The 17,841-nt window shown below is 35.9% G+C and overlaps 1 protein-coding gene across 1 annotated transcript in view; it reads left to right on the top strand.

Moving 5' to 3' along the window:
• Window positions 1-17,841, top strand: part of LOC107194208 (cyclic nucleotide-gated cation channel alpha-3-like) — a 201,289-nt gene that overhangs the window by 69,774 nt on the left and 113,674 nt on the right. The window lies entirely within an intron of this gene.

Below are 17,841 nucleotides of genomic sequence, written 5' to 3'. Positions count from 1 at the left end.
TCCACCCCATGTCACTCAGGAAAACCCAACAGTATGCCTCCCCCTTCAGGGCACAGCCAATTAGGAAGCGAAATATAGTTAACGCCTTCGGCAAAACTCGAAGAAGCGCGACGAACGCGAAGCTTTGAGAATATCCGAGAAGCGAAACTCTCGAAGAGTTTTTGGAAAAGGCCTTCACAGTCCAATGCTCGTACAGATACATACATTCGCAAATCATCATTCGTAGAGACGCGTTCGTATTTTCTCATACGGAAGCTGCATCGGTCGACCAGCTATTGGCAGTCTGCTAGCTATTAGGTTTTCTACAGTCTTATTTTCTTCTAATGTAGACTCCCGTGCACTAATAAAATATCTATGTTCATCAGGAAGAATGGACATTATTTTTTTATATGAACATACTATTATTTATTTTTTCGTTTATAGTCTTTAATTTATGGACTATATTCTGTAGTTTGCTAATATTTGTAGCTATATCTATTTTTTTGTTGAATGTAAAACTGAAAAACTCTTGTATTAAAGCACATTTCTGTTGATTACTATCTCTTTCATAAATTGTGACACAATTTAAAATTCACAATTTAAAATGTGCATGAGAGGCTTTTTTCCGATCGTGGTCAGTATGTTTTTTTGTGCGTTGGCGTCTTTTTTTAATCCATTCTGCGTTTTTCATGTTCGGCGGTTCTTTCCATATGTAACTATATAATTTGTGTGCTTTCAAAAAAATATTGATTTGGAACTTTCATATTTGAAAGTCTTCAAGATCATTTAATTTTTGTACACTTGACAGTCTTCAGTATTTTTCATTATTTTTCTTACAGTTATCGATCCTTTATTTTTTATTATTTGAATTTTATTTATTTTGATTATTATTGTTATTGTACTCAATTCTTTTATGAATAGCTTTCTATTCCTCGAATTACAAAATTTTTACTTTATTGCGTCTCTGTTGGCATCTTGAGGATGGGCTTAAAAATGAAATCACGGCGTGGTAATATTTAAGATTGAATATTTAATAGGTGATTCTTCTATCTCCTTATATGCATACATCGATGTTTGGAGGGGCAACTCCTATTGGAAGATTCGGAGAGACAAACGAAGTTAATTAATAAAGAATATTTATTAGATATACAACGTAGGCATATTCCTCGAATTACAAAATTTTTACTTTATTGCGTCTCTGTTGGCATCTTGAGGATGGGCTTAATAATGAAATCACGGCGTGGTAATATTTAAGATTGAATATTTAATAACTGATTCTCCTACCTCCTTATATGCATACATCGAAAACGTCACAATCCTCGCGGCCGCCGTCCTAAAGTCAAAGCGCGCTTATCTCATAGCGAATTCGGGAACCCGCACTGGTGCGCACTGAGTGCCAACTTTTTCGATGCCGCACATTCGGATGATACTCTCTGCCCCAGTGCAGTGCAATAATCGTATTCGGTTGTGTTGCACGATTAGCATGCAACTTCTGCATCGTATTCGACGAACAAAAACTGCCCTGGTGCAGTGCGAAATTCGTCGAATTTGAAAAATTCGCAAAACAATGGTCCCGCTGTAGCGACGGCAGGGGCGTATGGCCCAATGCGAGTCGCCCTAAGGTGGAATCTTACAATCGAAAATGTCACGTGACCATCAAAATCGACACCACGTGCACAAAGATCGCTTTTCGAGAATCCTCGCGGCCGCCGTCCTAAAGTCAAAGCGCGCTTACCTCATAGCGAATTCGGGAACCCGCACTGGTGCGCACTGAGTGCCAACTTTTTCGATGCCACACATTCGGATGATACTCCCTGCCCCAGTGCAGTGCAATAATCGTATTCGGAATTAAAAAAATGAACTGAACGAGGGCGAGTTTTATTGCACTGATATTTACGGCAGTGCGGCTCGGTGACACTGGTGACAGGAGATTTGGCGCGAAGTCGTGTGGTGTATAAGTACTGTAATTACATATACCTATCGAACATAACCGCAATAGAAAACGCAATAGGCCGGGAATTAGTGTTCATGAAATTATTAAGCCGCAGTAGTAGTGCTGACGAAATAGAAAATATTTTACTACACCACGAAAAGGAGAGAATAAAAATTAATAATTAATTAGAAAATCTTTAACAATAAATAATTTAATATTAATTTTAGTTAAATCTTCTAATAATTACATGCTCTTCCATTTTGTTGTCTATAAACTACAAATCTAAAAATAAAATATATATAATATGTATAAACTTTCTTTTTCTACGTTACCTACATTAACTTTGATACTTTTTTCTCTATTCTTGTATACTATTTACGTACCCTCGCGTGCAAACTCGGCTTCCGCTAGGGGAAAAATCAACGTAGAAGAAAAGTCTTCTATCACTTGGTAAATTTATTCTAGGTAGTGAAATAAATGTTAAATCGAATGTTAATTTAGCATACATTTCAATAATTTCCAATACCAAGTGGTAAGAGACCCTTCCCCTACGTTATTTTTTCCCCTAATGGAAGCCGAGTTTGCTCGTGAGTGTACCTGTGTATTTTAACCTCGTTGGTTTGAGTATTAACTCACAAGTTGTGTGATTCAAAACAATTGCACGATTTCAGTGCGGTTTGACCCCTGTTTCGTCCCAGTGCTGCCTCATTTCAGTGCTGCACTGAGATAGCTCGCATGTTATCCGTGCTACCCAGACAAAATGCTGCACCAGCACCGTTCCAGGACAGCACCAGAGCTGCACGGAGTCCCCGCTCTCGCGGTAGGCGCCAACAAATCCTTCATTACCCCGATGGTTTTTCCATGTACCGACCTAACGATACAGATCTCCTCAAAAACCCGACCGTTCAAAAGCTTTCACCCGGATTCCGAATGACGCCATGATGTGTTTTCGCGATATCCCGATTTCCCACACAGCCTTTTTCCAAATTTCTAATGTCGCCAAGATGTCTTCCCATGATATCCCTATTTCCTAGGTCATCCTTTTTTAAATTCCTTAAACTTGGCGCCCACCCTCTCCAAACCGAAACCCCTTTAAATACCGGTCCCAAGCAGGGGATAAAACAGTCTATTTCTGAACGTCAGCAACATCACAACGCCATTTTGTCCAATTGTATTCATACTTGTAAATCATAGTTAAATAAAAACGTATTAAAACCTAATTCCAAGTTACCTCGACGACACCGCCAAAGACAGTGCCACAGGCCCAAGGAGTACGAGGCGCGCGGTTCGAAGAACCATTGCGGCACGTGTCTAGAAAGGCAATATGCTCTTATAATTTTAAATTCTGTTGTGTAGTTTCTTCTAAATAGAATACTATTTCATTTTCATTATTTAATTTAATTTAATTCGTATGGGTGAGGACCCATTTTTACAATATTTGGTTCAAAACGTTACGGCACACAAATACAATGGTGTAACAATGAGGTATAGTAAGATATAATAATTGTAAGAATAGGATTCAGACAGATATAAAAAATACGATTATACTTAACCTAATAATGATAATAATTATGTTACCCTATCGTAGAGAACACTGCAATTCAGACCTAAATTTATTTATGTTAGGCGCAAAAATGTCAATTTTGTCGTTCCAATTATTTGCCAAAGTGCAAATTCTATTAATAGGGTCTGTGTTATTAAAGCGAGAAAAAGGTGAAGATGGTCTGAAAAGCATTGGCGTTCTGGTGTGACGAGTGGGTGCGTTGAAGTGTATCAGTGAAGTGATGCAAGAATTATTAGTATGACCATACACAATTTTATACAAAAAGCAAAGGTCAGCAGTAACTCTTCTTGCTTCTATAGTTGTGGTCAATTCGGCTCATAGATTGACCCATTTCATAAGCAACTAATCTAAGTAAACGATGTTGAATTCTTTCAAATTGACACTTCTGTTTGGAAGTATGCGGAGACCAAATAACAGATGCTTATTCAAGAATAGGACGAGTGAGTGAGTAATATAGATACAGTATCGTATATGGATTTTTGAAATGAGTACAGTTTCTGGAAATAAATCCCAATGAGTTGGATGCTTTGGATAAAATGTGTTGAATATGTTCGTCGAATGATAATGATGAAGATATAATGATACCAAGATCCTTTATTGAAGATTTAGCTGTTAATTGATTTCCACATATAGAATATGAAAAGATAGATGGATTACTGCTTCTAGAAAATCTTATAATATGACATTTGCCCGTGCATTTTCTGCATCCATGCAGATTTCCTAAATTAAATACAAATAATTTGTTACTTAGGATTTAAAGTTTTAACCAGTAATGGTCACAATTCATGAACAAATCATATTTTACGAATGTTTATGTTGAGTATTTAATTTTATAAAAATAATGACAAGAAATGTACAAAAGCTCATATAGTTGACAGTACATTTACAATGTAATCTTAAGTAATATAACATACTAAATGATTCATTGTGACTAGTGCCATTCAGCCTTCTTATTATAATGTATGTCACTTTGTTCCTATGTAAGTAAAATAAAATGGTTGTTTCATAATTCATACTAATGAACATGAAACATTATACCTTGTCTAACCGACCAACCCTTGTGGATTGGCGTTTTATCACTATACAAAAATTTATTTTACAATTTTGCTGTACAAAACTCACTTCTGTCCCGGAAATACGAAAAAAAAAAGCAAGCGTAAAAAGTCAAATAGTGATATCGGTTTTACATAACGGAAATTCGATTGCAAAATAAGGGTGTCCATACGAGTAGTAGATCCTTATTGTAGTAAAAAATAATACCAGAATAGATTCTTTTAAATCCAGAAGAATGCGTTTTTTACGCGTTTACACGAGAATGTACACTTAATTGAAATTGAGATCGAAAAACAAATATTTTAAAAAAATACATACATATATGGCCTTTGCCGTCCATCTCGCGTGATGTATTGCCCTTGGTTTATGGCAAGATACTGCGCGAGATGGTATACCTTTAAAGAATAAAATTATTTACTTTAGAAGCTTTTTGTACTCATCAGAGGGTGATCATTTGTTAAATGGTGCCTTACAAACAGAAGCATTTCATCTACACTGGGCGACAAAATTAAGGACCACTAAAATTTGCTGAAAATATGGGTCATTTTCAAATGACTATATCTCCGCGAAAAATAGTTATGAAAAACATTGTATACGACCATTTTATAGCCTAAAGTTTTTAGTTTCTGAATCGGAAATACAAAAATTATTTTCATGTAGTTTGTTCCTTTTTTTTAAAAGATGAAGCGCAGCAAGCGAATGTTAAAAAATATTGGTCAATTTTAAGATGCGTGGGCCAAATAAAATTTTTTCTGGTAATCCCGATGGAACACTTTTAGAGAGCAAACTTTTCTCTTTAATTTCGTTTTTTTAATTTTGTTGTACAATTTTGATTGGCTGAGTTATTCGTCATCATATGAAAAAAGGCACTTTCCACTTTGAGCGCTTGTAACTTGCGAACGCATAATCGTATTCGAAAATTCCAAAAGAATTTTGGAAAGCTGAGAGATTTCTCTTTAAAGGCCTTCAGTTGCCAATTTGTTGAAATTTTTTTCGTCGTATACAGTCCATTTCAAAATAACGTAAAATATTGCATAATTACCATTTTTCACAATACACGATGCCATCTCAACAAAAATCGTGGAATCCATGTGTCCACGTTTTTTTTCAAGTTAAAAGTACACGTAACCCTTCTGCCAAAGGCCGAACTGATCAGATTTTTTTTACCCTATGCCCTCGATAGTGAAACTTGCGATATGGTCTGAACAAATGGTGAATGAACTATTATGATCTGTTTTTTTTTTAGTTTCACTTTATTTTAGAAGAAAGGAGAGATTTCAGAAATTTAGCAAACACATTTCTAGCCAATCTCTTCGCAATGACAAAAAGTTCACAATGCGAAGTGATGAGAGAGTGCAGATGCTGTGTACATCCTACCCTTCCTTAGTTATTGTGATAGATGCACTCTTTTTTTTTACTGAACTTAATTTGCTTTTTTTTTTACCGAACTTCTTCCTTTCCATTGCATCTCCTTGCCGTGTAATGAGATGAGTACCCTGGCATCTGCCAGCGAGACGGTGCGCAGTACTCACGTTACAAGCCGGCTCGTAACACATGATTTGTTACCTTTTTGGCGGCAATCTGTTGACTTGAGAATGTGAAAAGGAAAGGAAGAGGGGAGCGTTTTGTCCTGGGCCTGCTAGTGGACTCGTCGGTAAGGCTACCTAGCAGACCCTGCCTTAGACGCGAGGATATACGATGGTCAGTTAAGGACGTATATATACGGACGAGGAAGGCTTCAGGTAGTTGCGGGAAAGGTGTCAACTCGGTAGACCTCTGATGGCGAATGTAGGAAGGAAGGTAGTGCCGCCACACCTTCTTACATTGTAAGTCGATGGACGGTCGCTGATCTTCTATTCGTGCTGGCAAAAATTACTTGAAGGTTCTTTAGAAGTCTTTGAGCATAAAAGATTCAGGGATGAAAGAACCGTTTGTGTGAAAGCGGTTCGGTTCCGGTACGAGAACCGCTTCCACTTTATAACTAACGGTTCGGTTCTAATACTAGAACCGCTTCTATTTTTATGACAGACGGTTCTCGCAGGGATGGAAAAAGGAACCGTTTGTGTGGAAGCGGTACAGTTCCGGTACGAGAACTGCTTCCACTATAACTAACGTATTACTTGAAGGTTCTTTAGAAGTCTTTGAGCATAAAAGATTCAGGGATGAAAGAACCGTTTGTGTGAAAGCGGTTCAGTTCCGGTACGAGAACCGCTTCCACTTTATAACTAACGGTTCGGTTCCAGTACTAGAACCGCTTCTATTTTGATGACAGACGGTTCTCGCAGGGATGGAAAAAGGAACCGTTTGTGTGGAAACGGTTCGATTCCGGTACGAGAACTGCTTCCACTTTTGTAACTACCGGTTCTGTAGTAGAGAACCAGAACCCTTAATATTTGCAAGAAACGGTTCCACTCCCATTCTATTTATCGACAAGGCTCGCGCCAAACTTCGGAGTGTATCGAACGTAGAAAATTTTTCCTTTCTTTTAATTAAGCAAGTTTGGCCTATTTGAACCATGGACATATATAGACGGAGCATGGACTGAGCGGGGGAGTAAGATTCGCGGTAAGGGGTGGTTAGTTATAAATCGGGCAACTTCGTTCCTTTTCGATGCTATTCGGGTATACAATCACATTACATGTATGCTATGAGAGATTAAAAGAATATACTTATTATACGTTAAAAATTCTGTATGTTATGTATTTGTATAGATATATGTATTTAACAAAATTAATAAGTAGTATAAAGCATGAAATAATATTACGGCACACAGCCCACCAGCTATTAATAACGAGCCGAATCGAGTCGAATGCATCCGAAGATAACCGACGTATATCTAACGACCGCTGTCTTTTCCCCTCCAATCCTACGATCCCCTCGTCCAAAATGGTAGCTTATGCTCCGTCTATATACTCGTATGTCTATGATTTGAACAGTACCACCGACGAGGTATAGAATAGACCTATCATCCAATGCTTTTTTCTGTCCCACGTTCGCAGGGCTACGTAGCCCTGTTACCATTTTAGTGTCAATACCCGACGTTACCGATAAAGCATGAATTCTGAGTATTATTAGCACAAATGAAGTGTTATATATTCCATTCATATTGCGTGTATCTATATGATTTGACGGGAATAAAAATCTCCGATGCTTCAGTTTAAGGTTAAGGGATAAATAGGACGGTCATGAAACATGAAACGGAAGAGTATATATTATTTCATTTAACTACAAGACATTTTATTCTACTAATTATTTATTCTACTTTTAATGGTCATGAAACATGAAACGGAAGAGTATATATTATTTCATTTAACTACAAGACATTTTATTCTAAATGCATCGTTAATGGACATTTTACTAATGTTACGTTTTACATGTTCTTGTTTCATTCGTTTTTATATCTTGCCTTACATTTGGATATTTGTAACAGATAAATTCAGAATAGATGTATGTAGCTTCACAAATAGTTTATCAAATCTACATGTGGGAGAATATACACCGTTTTTATTAACATTTACACATTTAAAATTTATATGGGAGTGTGAATAGTTTTACTGCCTATTGTACACAGAGACAAAGACAAAGAAATTGTTCTTTTCAGCATTTGTGAATGAAATTCTTTAAAGACTAAGACGAGGCGATGAGTAATTTCGAGTTTAATAATGTGTTATTAAGTAAATAGTTTAATTAAGTAATATTCCTCCAAGACTACTTTAAGAACAATTTTCTTTGGAAATACTGTGGTCAAGCCTGTATGCAGCTTTATATTGTGTGTTTAACAAAACAACTCGTTGCCAAAAACGACGATGGAAACGAAATTATAAGTTAAGGTTTTGTAACAAATACAGTTTCGTTCGGTTTGGTTTCAAAATTCGTGTCTTGGAGTAGTTCCACCAATATTTTTCGTGACTCATAAAAATTCTACTTAAAGCAGAGGAACGTATTCCAAGTAAGTAAACAATTTTGTAAATCCTGTTTCATGTTGCTTTTTATCAAATCAAACATGTGTAAGATAACAAAAGTATTTTCGAGTGTAATGCAAAATAGCAATATGATAAGCAGATACTGACTGCAAATATGTCGAAGAACATCAAACAAGTTCTCAACTCATGAGGTTATTAAAGAATTTCAATTCTATTTATTATGATAGATTTTTTTAGACATTTATGTTGTATTCTCTACTAACAAAGTAACTGCCAACAGATTTAATATGTTTATCAAACAGACGTATTATGGTATTGTTAGAATTACACGAATTTCTTGTAGTTAGGGGCTTTTAAAATATTTTTCTAACCACAATGTTTTTTGATAATTAAATTAATTTTTGAATTTTAATATACACTTATTACTTAATTTAGTTTTACGTAAGAAGCTAAGCATATTTTCTTAATGTATTCGGAATCTCATATTAACTAAACTAATTTTATCGGCAGAATAAACTGTCGCTTCTAAATGTTAAGCCACATTAATTTACGTGCTGATATTATGTATGAAAATATGTTTGCGTGTATCGATGAAAGTAAATCAGAACGCCGATTACACATAATATAAAATTACTCACGACGTTGTCCCTTATAACATATATTAAGGTCATTAAAACCGTCGAGGTGAATCACACTCTATATAATTAACAATGGTTTCTGTTACTTTTGTATTAAATAAATGTCTTAAGCCAACAAATAGATTTCTATTCAATTCCTGTTTTCATGTATCTGTCAAGGAAAATATAAACTTGTATAACGTCAAACAGTTTAAATATATGTAGTTTCTGCTGCATTTTAAATAGAAGGAATATAATAACTCAGGAAAAAATGATCTAATTTCATTTTTTACAATAGGGTTAATATAATATTTTTATATGAACATAATATGACCATATATGTATAGTAAATTGTGAATAATAAAAATTTTTCATAAAATTCTTTTTCCTTTAGCTCACAATCAATTACAATCTGCAGTGTTATACAAAAAGTTGAATTACTAATTAATTTAACCCTGCTGTGTTTCTTGATTTAAGTACATACTTTAGGTCTTCAAGACAAAAATAACCCATATACAGTTACTCGATTTAATATTCGGACACCATGGTACTTGCGTAATTATTCTGTATATATTTACTTGAAGTGTGATTATCGAATTTTCTAATCCGTGATAGGTTAAAACACATATTCTAGTCTTCAAATATGTCAGATAAATTACTCCAGCTTTTATTCTTTCTTGCATAATAAATCATAAATGACATTAGACCCAATATTGATGTCGAAGAAATATTCGGACACGTAAAATTGTACAACGTTTTTCACCATATATAGATACTTGCGAACGAAATTATAGTAATTTTAATATTTTGTTGAATGTCCCATTTGTCTCATAACATGTTTTAACCGTGTCGGCATATTTCAAATAATTTTCAGTAATTAATTTTCAGTAATACGTCTCCACTCTTCTGGTAGTCGTACTTTTAATTTTTCTCTTGTTCCTATGGATGTCGTCGGAATGTTACGGTATAACAAATCCCATAAATTCTCTATTGGATTTAAATTCGGTGACTGTGGCGGAGGATGGAGCACTTTCGGACAATTATATCATAAATATTCCTGACTTATTCTTGGTTTATGTTTCGGATCATTATCTTCATAGAACTTAAAACTGTTTTGTATATCCATACTCGTTGCACTTTTCCTTAAATTTTGTTTTAGTATGTCCAAATATTCCTTTTTATCTAGAATTCCACCAATAAAAACTAACTCTCCTACTCTGGCATTTGAAATACAGCTCCATACCATTAAACCTCCGCCACCGTGTTTCATTTTTTTTGGTTTGATATTATTTATTTGGAATTGTTCATTCGGTTTACGCGACACTAATTTTCGTCTGTTAAATCCAGAAACATAAAACTGACTTTCATCTGCAAAGATCACAGCATTCTACCACGACTGTGTTTTAGAAATAAATTCTTTGGCGCATGTTATATGTGTCTTTCGATTGATTTCATTTATGTATGACTTTTTACGAGCCACTTTACCATTATAGCCAGCTTCTTCTAAAACATTGCAAACTGTATCCACATGCTACTGTTTTTCCAGATTCTTGAAATAATTCTGGATTTAAATTAAAAGCACCTAATCCTGGATCGATTTACACTTTTTGAACAATTTTACTTTTTGAGGAATAGATTCATTGTGACCTTCATGATTGTACCCTTTTATAATATCCGCGACAGTACTCTTACTGAAATTTAATAATACTACTGCACATACGTATAATAATGGCGGGAAGCACCAGTGATACACAAATATTATTCAAAAATAAATTATAATTATAAATAGATAATTATAGAAAAAAGTAAGTCACTAGGGCGCGTTACACTGAACACCTGAAACTGACCGAGCTGCTACAGGCACTTGATGTTTAGAAACAATCATAAGCAGTCTAAGAATTGACTTCCTAAAGCGAATAAGCCGCGTAATATACGGGTGTCCGAATATTTTTTCGACATCAATATTGGATCTTATTTCGTTTATGATTTATTGTGTCCAGAATAATGAAAAATAAAGTAATTAATTTGACATATTTGTAAACTAGAATATGTGCATTATGCTATCACGACCCAGAAAATTCGATAACCACATTTCAAGTGAGTATATACAGCAATAATTACGTAAGTACCATGGTGTCCGAATATTAAATCGAGTAATTGCATGTAAAATTTTATGTTCTAACTAAAGGGTCAAAGAAATATAGTAATATGTCATTTTATGTTTTATAATGCCTTTTATTTTAAAAACCGGTACATTCTATTAAAAATATTTATTTATACCAAATTGTACATGTGTAAAGAATCATTCCGGCTTTTTCAAACAAACTTTTAGCATTTATGACAATTGTGAGAATTCTTTTTTTTTTTGTGTGAAACTTGCCCGTGTCTGTGTAAACTGTAGCATTTTCAGCCGATGTTGAAGGTTTCGACGTACATATTTATTATACTCTCCCCCATCAGTTTTACAGTTTTCATTCGCGGATAATGTTTCCGTCGTCTAATCTAATTTTCTGTCAATGGGTTCCCTAAATTTTTTATGAATGAGTGTCGTTTTCTCAAAGATGTCGGTGACCACGTGGAATTCACTTTACAATATAGAATATATACATTCAATTCTGATGTCCAGCATATTTGAAGGAAACTATTATTCTTTTTGTCGTGTACGTAGCTAGCATTTTATCTGTAGTACCAATAGATCTCTCTGTCACTTAAACGTCCCATAGACAATACGATTTGTCGTATAGCTGCTTTAAAGATATACAGGGTGTAACAAAAATGTTGTCCGACCCGGAAATGAGGCACTCGGTGGGTGATTTGGAACAAGTTTTTCCTTAGTAACAATGTAATCTGAGGCTTCGTTACCGAGATATTAACGAAATACCCCGACCAATCAGAGTGCGAGTTTGCCAGCCGAGTTCCCGCGGTAACGCTGCCTACCAGTCGCAACGCGTAGCCACTGCTAGCGCGGGAACTCTGCTGCAAACTCGCATTCTGATTGGTCGCGGGTTTTCGTTAATATCTCGGTAACGAAGCCTCAGATTACACCATTGCTAAGGAAAAAGTTGTTCCAATTCACCCCCCGAGTGTCCGATTTCGGGGTCGGACAACATTTTTGTGACACTTTGTATATTGCGGATTCTTGTCGAGCCGTCCCTAAGTCAGGCTACACGCCGGTGCTCAAGCCCGAGTTGAGTCTCGAGAGGCCGAAAGTTTTGGGATCCCGAGTAATACAGGAGTATCAAGATTCTGTCCCAACCTCCCCCGAATTTTGCCGCCCCGTCCCGCGCCCGTAGTTTCGAGTACACGCACACCCCTAATTGTAAGACCGAGCGTAACCGTGTATGGCGGAGGATATAAGAAAGAATTCAGTCGGAGAGCGAGTGTCATAAGAGCCCGAGTATTCTAGCGTGCTCTAGCGATTTTTATATTAGTACTTAGAATAAACCTTATTTCTACCCAATAGAACTGCCACTTTAATTTTATCCTTATATATATATAAAACATTCGGTTGCTAAAACGAAATATTTAGAATTGTGTAAATATGATTAAAAGAAGAGTAATGAGGTAAGTAATAAATTTGCAAGTCGGTGGGTTTATATTCTCACTCCTAATCGAACTGAAATAGATTTTAATACACCGCATTAACTTGAAAAACTGTTTCATAATATAACTTTTCAATAATAAATTTAGAATAACTAATCTGCTAATTAATATATCGAAATCACAAAAATAAAAAAAAGTTATAACAAAACAAATTTTAACGTTAGGTACGTTTATTATGGAGTAACATAACTTGTATTTAATGTATTTTTTCAAGATTTACAATAAAAATGTAAATACCTCTATAAAGTTACTTTGCATTGTACGCGAATCAAACTATTCAAAATTTATTTTCAAATTAATCTTTGCTTGTAATAATATGCTGTGGTAGTTAGCAATATTTTGAACACTAGCAAAAATTAAATTGAAGAAATTGTGAGTACGATAAATGCAATACATTGAACATAATGGAGTGTCTTTTTTCTATACGACATGGTTGGAATGTGATTCTACGCTCTATTTGTATAATTCCTATAATTCCACTACAACACAACATATTCCATGTCTTAACAACTTTCGTTGTAACTGTGTGGATTCGTTTGACAGAATACTTTTTGCCAGGGGTTGTACAATCTGCCTTGGAGAGTTGACAGAGAAGATGTGCGTCAACACAAATTGGTTCAATAAAGGAGATCTGAGAAATACTTCGTGAGTAAAACTTAACAAAGTTCGGAGCGTACCGCGATTTTGAAATGGCAGAACAAGAAGGACAGGGCTCCGAATCGATTCGTAAGCCTACCTCTGAACGAAATTCAGAACAAGACACATTACGCAACAAATCCTTGCCTGATACTTTCGATTGCGACCCAGACTGCGTCTCTGCTACCGTAACGGAAGATCCAACATTAATTGTGCGTAGTGATTCCGGTTTCATTATAAAACAATGACACATGCAATATGCTATATTCCGCTAGTAGCAAGCAAAAATTAATACCGCCTGAACCGGTTCCATATTAACCCAGCTTTTTATACCTATTATACGTATAAATTTATTTTTAAATTGCAACGAAATTGGACCTCCTTGGTATTATTAGCTTACTTTTCGTAACTTTTAAGGGTCCATCGAAATTATAACCACATTATGCAAATGCGCGCTTTTGGATGCAACAATAAGGAAAGCTTTCTTGGCACTAGATACTTCATACTCTTACCGTAGAAAACTGAAATTATAAAAATGTAGTCATCATTAGTACCATTTGAAAGATACAGTTCATGCCTATCGAAATACAATACATATTTGGGTCATCCATGGAAAATTGATAGAGATTGAGCATGACCATTACGAGTATTTTTCATTTTTTGTGGAAAATTAGATACTTATGAGAAAAGCATTTTGGCAAATCTTTAATGTCCTGCGGAACATTTTGCCTGAATACCAGTAGATTGAAAATCATAAAAATGGTCTAATTTTGCCCAGCAGAGGTATATTCTAAAAATCATAACATCGGTTATAATTGGTCGATTGGGATAATTCTTTTTGCGTTAGTTAGGGAAAAGTACATACCTATGATTTCGCACCATGTTTATTATTTAGGATTCCTATATACCTACTTTAAATCGGGCAAATCTTTTCGGTAGATTTAATAAATTATTGCTTAAAATCAATATGATGCTAATGTAAAGTAATGTATAAGGAAATGTTTAAAACACTGGTCGTCAACCTGGTCCCTATCGCCCACTAGTGGGCAATTCAAGGTTTCACGATGGGCGGTGGAGGTTTTCGTCCGTTGTTACAAATTTTGGTTTTCCACCATATATCGAATACATTTCTAACAACTTCGCGAGTTTGACCTTTTAACCCTCCAAGTACTAAACCGCGAAGACTAGTGCCTAATCATTTCTGAAAAAGCGCCTTAAAAGGTGCTTTTGTGTCATTATACAGGGTGAGGCACTTAAAACCGGCCACCTGAATAACTTGGTTCCTATTGGTGATAGGAAAAAATGCATCAGGCCAAAATTATTTGGTATCGAGGAACCAATCATCCGATGTTACTTGTTTTTTGATAGGTGGAGGCGTCAAAGAGATATGAAGGTCATCTCTGTTTTTTGAAACGGAATGGTATGTTTTTTTACTTACATTCTGATAGAGTACTTCAAGACGAATGCAATGACCTATTGGAAAGGTCATTCGTGGTCTGGGTTAAGCCAATTGTGGTGGAAAATAATTTACTTTGAGGAAATGGTCGAACACTTCCTTGTCGTCTCTGGTTGTTGATATTATTACTTCATCTCTGTCTCGTAATCTCTTGTTATGGATTGTTGAATGGAAATAAACATTCAATCACGGCGTACGCTTCATCTGTACATACTATGATTAGTCGTTTATGAGAATCTCTGCCGAGCGAAGTGTATCTCAAGTTTCCGAAATGCGTTATTTAATAGTGGAGAAAGTAGATATGGTTTTTGTTTATGGGGAATGTCGCCAAATTGTAAGAGATGCAGTCCGTTTGTATGCTGAACAGTTTCCCGAACGTGTCACACACAACTTCAGGATCTGCATTTACGAATGTTATTAAAAGTTTTCAAGAAACTGGACGTGTAGATAACATAATACGAAGAAGAGCCAAGGCAGCAACTGATGATCGAAATACAGTGAACATTTTAGCAGCTGTAACACAAAATCCCCATGATAGTACAAGGCTGCTGGCGCGTGAAAATGGCATCAGTCAACGAAGTGTTTTGCGAATATTACATTTAAATAAATTCCACGCTTTTCATGTTTCACTTCACCAAGAATTATATGGGAATGATTTTCAAAACCGTGTAAATTTTTGTGAATAGGGTCTCCAGAAATTACAGAGTGATTAGCTGTTTTTGACTACAGGTTTGTTTACAGACGAAGCCACATTTACAAACTGTGGCCAAGTCAATCGTCATAATATTCATTATTGGTCAATAGAAAATCCACGGTGGCTGCGAGAAGTGGATAAACAAAGACAAGTCTGTAAACGTTTGGTGCGGACTTTTTAACGGTGAAATAATTGGTCCTTATTTTATCGATGGCACATGAAACACTTCGAGATATAAACACATTTTAACGGAAATTTTGCCACACCTGCTGGAAAATATTCCGCTTCACATACGACAAACTATGTGGTTCCAATAAGATGGATGCCCTGCTCATTCTGCACGGATAATTACTCAATTCCTCAACGTGACATTCGGATATTAGATAAATTAATCAACGGTGCTTGATCATTTCCTCAAACTAAATTATTTTCCATCACAATTGGCTTAACCCAGAACACGAATGACCTTTCCAATAGGTCATTGTATTCATCTTGAAATACTCTATCAGAATGTAAGTAAAAAACATACGTTTCCATTTAAAAAAAACAGAGATGACCTTCATATCTCCTTGACGCCTCCACCTATCAAAAAACTAGTAACATCGGATGATCAGCCCCTCGATACCAAATGATTTTGGCCTAATGCATTTTTTCCTATCACCAACAGCAGCCAAGTTATTCAGGTGGCCGGCTTTAAGTGCCTCACCCTGTATACTGATTTACGTGAAAATGTGGCTCCTCCGCAAGCGGACCATCCGCTGAACTGTGAACGCCCCATACAATGTAAGTAATTTGCGCATGCTCCGCTTGACTCTACTAGGCCTCAGTCTTCGAGCCGTAACATCTTCCATGTTGAGGGGCAATACGTGGTTAGATTTTTTAGACTAAACGCGTCCACGGCTTGGAACGTGTTGATAAATTGTGCAAAAAATTGTGAATCCATGTCTCAAAAAAATAAATACTCTCGTTGCTATTTACCAAAGTATCTGAAGATGGGTTCGAATCTGTTAGAAATAAACAGCTACCAATGTGTTTACTGTGCCACAAGACATTCAATGAAGCAATGAAGCCAAGTCGATTGCAAGAACATCTTGCTACAAAGTATTCGAAAGATAAAGATAAGCCCATTGAATATTTTCGAGAAATGTATAAAAGATTTCAAAATCGTTCAACAATAACTGCATCATTTAAGAATGAACATGCAAAGAACGAAGATGAATTAACTGCAGCTTATCGTATATCACAATTAATTCCGAAAATTGGTAAAAGCCATAATATTGGAGCAACTTTCATAATACCTTCATAATATCAAAGAATTTATTTCTATAGTAATGCATCAAGAAATACCTGAAGTTTTAAAACGTTGCCTTTTAGCGATAGTACAGTAACGCGACGCATTGACGAAATGGCGATTAATGTTGAAAATAAACTTATAGGTATTTTCCAAAAGTCTCCATTTTCCATACAGTTAGACGAGTCTACTATTGCAGATAATAATGCTCTATTGATGACATATGTACGGTAATTTGATGAAAACAATACATTGCAAGAGGAAATGCTATTCCCTGTAAATGTTATTACAGATACAAAAGGATTATTAATATTCATAGCTGTGAAATCATACTGTGCAAAAAATAATATACCTTTTGCTGTTGCCTGCATTACTGATGGAACACCATCAATGGTAGGTTGCTATCGTGGATCTGTTGCTTATTTAAAGGAAGAAGTGCCAAACGTTTTGTGTATTCATTGTGTGGTGCACAAACATCTTGTAAGAAAACATTTAAGTACAACTCTCCATTTATTATTAAGTATAATAATTAGAGCTATAAATAAGATCAAATCCAATGCCAAAAATGATAGAATGTTTCGACAGCTATGCCAGGGTAATAATGAGCAATTTATTAGGTTACTTTTACACACAGAAGTTCGATGGTTCTCAAAGGGTACATGCTTGTCTCGTTTTGTAGCATTATATGATAGTGTCATACAGTTTTTTGAAAGTAATAATGAGGCTGGTCTATGTCAACAATTACGAACAGTAAAAAATGATGCCTTTTATTTGGCAGATATTTTCAGAAGATTTAATGAAATTAATTTGCACCTTCATGGAACCAATATAACTCTTGTCAGTTGTAAAAATATTATATAGGACCCAGGACCAACGTCGGGCGCACCGGACCACGGGACACCACGTCCCGTATATCGTCCATCAGCGCCTCGAACGCAGCGAGGGGCATGCTCGGCGGAGCGTAGACACCGACCACCGCCAGGCGCCCGCGACGCACCGCGACGAAACCGCACCCCCGCGCAATCACGCTCATGGGCACGGTTCCGTCGCTCACCGCCGCCACGGAGCCCAGCGCGTCCCCCGCCCAATCCG

Source organism: Dufourea novaeangliae, unplaced genomic scaffold (genome assembly GCF_001272555.1).
Source record: "Dufourea novaeangliae isolate 0120121106 unplaced genomic scaffold, ASM127255v1 scaffold33, whole genome shotgun sequence".
NCBI classification, from domain to species: Eukaryota; Metazoa; Arthropoda; class Insecta; order Hymenoptera; family Halictidae; genus Dufourea; species Dufourea novaeangliae.
This window is presented reverse-complemented; position numbering and strand designations above follow the sequence as displayed.